This window comes from Coffea eugenioides, chromosome 2 (genome assembly GCF_003713205.1).
Source record: "Coffea eugenioides isolate CCC68of chromosome 2, Ceug_1.0, whole genome shotgun sequence".
Classification (NCBI taxonomy): domain Eukaryota; kingdom Viridiplantae; phylum Streptophyta; class Magnoliopsida; order Gentianales; family Rubiaceae; genus Coffea; species Coffea eugenioides.
Window position 1 is genome coordinate 39,742,161 of NC_040036.1, and position 3,700 is coordinate 39,745,860.

Sequence of the window (3,700 nt, forward strand, 5' to 3'; positions counted from 1 at the left end):
TTCTGATGTTAAAAGTATTTTTAGTAAAAGCTAAAATTTGATACTTTTATAATAGATTTTATGTTTTCAAAAATAAAATATTAAATTTAATTATTTTATCCTATATTATGAACTAAATAAAGAGATAAATACATTTAAAAAATTTAAATTTAAAATTACACATTATCTAATATAATAAATACTTATTGAATCATGTATCCAAACAATATACTTAAAAGTACTTGAATACTTAACAAGTGCTTTTATTAAAAGATTTATTAGGTAAAATACTTAATAATTTACAACAATCCTAAATGGACCCTCAAAAGATGCCATGGCACTTCTACTTCCATTATCTTCTTATAATCTGAAAAAACTACGTTCTAGTTTCATTGAGTAATTGACGTCTACGTTTTGTGAGTTTCTAGTTTCAAAGTACATTTTAGATTTTAAAAAGAAAACATTTCATTGTTGGACCACTAATTGTAATTATCTGCACCCATAATTTTTTTTTTTTTTTTTTGTCGAAACAATAGATGTTCTATAACCTAATCTAGCCTAGTCTAAGGGGAAGGAGAGGGGGTTCGATGTGAGTACAGACTCCATCGATGAAGGTCAATTAAGACCGCCACAAATTATGGCAAATTTGTGGGAGGCAGGGATTGAACCCCTGACCTCCAGCATCACCTTTAATGGTGATGACCACTGGACCAAATGGCCAGTGGCATCTGCACCCATAAAACTAGTTAACTTTTTGCCCACCTCAATTGCCTTTTTCACTAACTAACAATATGGGTTTGTGTCAAGCATAAACTATTGAAATTTTTGTGTGTTTGGATTGCATTTTCATGGAAAAAATACTGTAGCGATTTGATATATGTGAGGAAAAAAGGTGATAGGGAAATGTGATCATGAAAAACGACAATATTTTCCGACGAAAACAAGCAATCCAAACACGCCCGCCGGGATTGCTACATGGACTTGAAAAGGGGTGAAATTGGGTAAAATGGAAATGCACACCGGAGGTTGGAAAAACAGAAGAGTATTTATTAACATCCATTATAGGAAAAATAAAGGTTCGAGGCGAGAAGTTGGCTGAATGTTGTAATAGGGCAAAATATTCTTTATTCCCCGTGATTTAGCATTTTCTCACATAATTTCCTTATGGTTTTAAAAGTTATACATAACCCCTTATAATTTGGATTAAAATATCAAAATGAAGATATTTGTATTCCATAACAAAATCAACTAAATGGTCAAAAGTACCGTCTAACTTTATGACCATCACAAATACAAGTGTGCCTTGTTTCATAACCAGCATTAATCTGTGATATACAGTCGTTATAGTTGTTACTTTGGACAACAGAAAAAATATTTTTTGTCATCAAAGTTTATCTTTTGTATCATAAAAAGATACGACAAGGTACATTGGGTTTAGTTGTAGACCATAAAGTCAGCCAAAAGCACTGGGCTGCTAGACAAATCTCCCAATCACCTCAAGAATTTGACTGGAAGCAATTCATTCATTTTTACAATTATTGAGGAACCAAATACTTTGTCCTCTCCGGGATGAGAATTTAGGTTTCATTTATATTGCTATTTTTAAAAGTTTTTGTAAAAGAATATATTATATTAATTTGATTTATTTGAGATAAAAAACGATTGAAAAATATGTTCATGTAAAAAAAATTTTTGCGAAAAATCACAACCCGAGATTTTTATGCGGTCCAGCTCTCAAAATCTAGTCAGCTATTGAAATGCTTGATGCGTAGAACTAGGAAACTCATTTTCTTCTTGCTAATTATTCCTAGGGTTATTGAGGGTATTTTGATCTAGTGGTTAAATTGAAATACTAAGAATTAGAAATCTTGAATTCAAATTCAATCTTTTCCCTTTTCACTTTTTAAATCTCATCTTTTTTCCGCTAAAAAAAATACATAAAAATTCTGCAATTTATTTCCTCACCACAATGTAATTAACAATGAAAATGGCAATTTGTTCCTGGATTCATTTTGGCTTTTCTAAGTTTAATCTTTTTTGCCATACCTAGGCAATTAGTTGGTCAGTAATTCAGTAAGTTTCGCTAGATCTCCATGCTTTTGTAGATTAGTTTAACTCCTCAAATTAATATATAGCAAAGTAATATTTTTCCCCTCTATACAAAACTTGAAGCTAAAGACAGTAGGGTAGGAAATATAACCAATTCTAGTTCTATTTTAAGCTCGTATAGCCATATTAAATGTTACTCCCTCCCTTTTTTTATAACTGACGTTTAAGAAATTTGCTCTAGTGTATTTTTATCTGTCGTTTTATTATCCCCATACAGTATTAATTATTTTTTCACAATTTTACCCTTTTATCTCTCTTTTCTAATACAGGGTTCTTAATTACTACTCCTAGTTTGGTAGGAGTTAGTTTGCATTGCTTTTGGCCTAGTAAAACAGCACCATTTAGTACTCTAGTGAGAGAAAACATGGGTGAATTGGATAATTAATAAAGGTACAAAAGGAAAGTAGTGTACAGATTTAAGCAATGAAAAACTTTTCTTAATTGGTGTGCAAAACCTTAAACGTCAGTTATAAAAAAAGGGAGGGAGTATATCAATATTACAAAGATCGGAAAGAAACATGTTTATGGGATTTGGACTGTAGTTAATTGTTATGCAATCATTAATTTAGAATTATTTGAATGCATTCCAGATTCTTTTTTTTGAATTCAACAATTGCACAGCAACGAGTGGTCATGTGACCCTTGAGGTCTAATAATAATTACCATTCCAGGAGCTTTCCGCAACAATTACGCCTGTATTTTAGCAAATTTTTACATAACCCACCCATACTTTCAAAAGCCATATATAATCTCCTCATAATTTGAATTAAAGTGCCAAAATAACAAAAATTATTATTTGTAGCGGAACCCATAAAAATATCGAAATTACCCTTGTAAAAAAATAAAAATGATTGAAATGATCAAAATATATAAATATGCTATGTATGACACTCTAATCTCGTACGATTTTTTATTTTATCATATAACCCCTTATGATTTAGTATTTTACCATATCACTCAATTATGATTTTCAAAATATATACGTAACCCTTTGTGGTTAATAAATATTTTCAACTTTACGTAGGAATATGATAGGTTGCGATTTTATCATTTATTTTATTATTAATTTCTCCTATTACCTGACCCAATCTGGATTAATTGTTAGATTCTACTCACTTTTAATATTTTACATATATTTCAGGGAGTAGAACGAAAATACCATAATAAGTGCCGATTTGACAGTTATCAGGAAAGAGTTCAAGTAGCAGGCATCCAGGGTATTTTTGGAACAAGGAGATACAAGTCCTATTTGATAATTCACGGAAGACAGTATAAAAAGAAGAAAAAAGGAACGCAGGAAAGGTCTTCTTCCTCCTGAGGGAGCCGCCGCACAGCAGGGAGCTGGCTTCCCTCTTAGTTTCTCCATTGTTTAGTTTAGCCTAGCTTTGTTTGACTTTTCCATCTTTTCGTCTTCTAGTAGGAACTTTTCCTCCTTAGCTTTTGATAGTGGAGTTCTCCTGTGCTTGTCAGGAGCCTTACGAGGAATTGAATCATTGTTTGTGGTTGCTGGTTTCTGCTTATTCAATCGAATAAATTGATTTCTCACGAACGAGGCCAATGGCCGCTAGTGTCGCTCCAATTTCTCGCGGATTTTGTTCATCAAACATGAGCT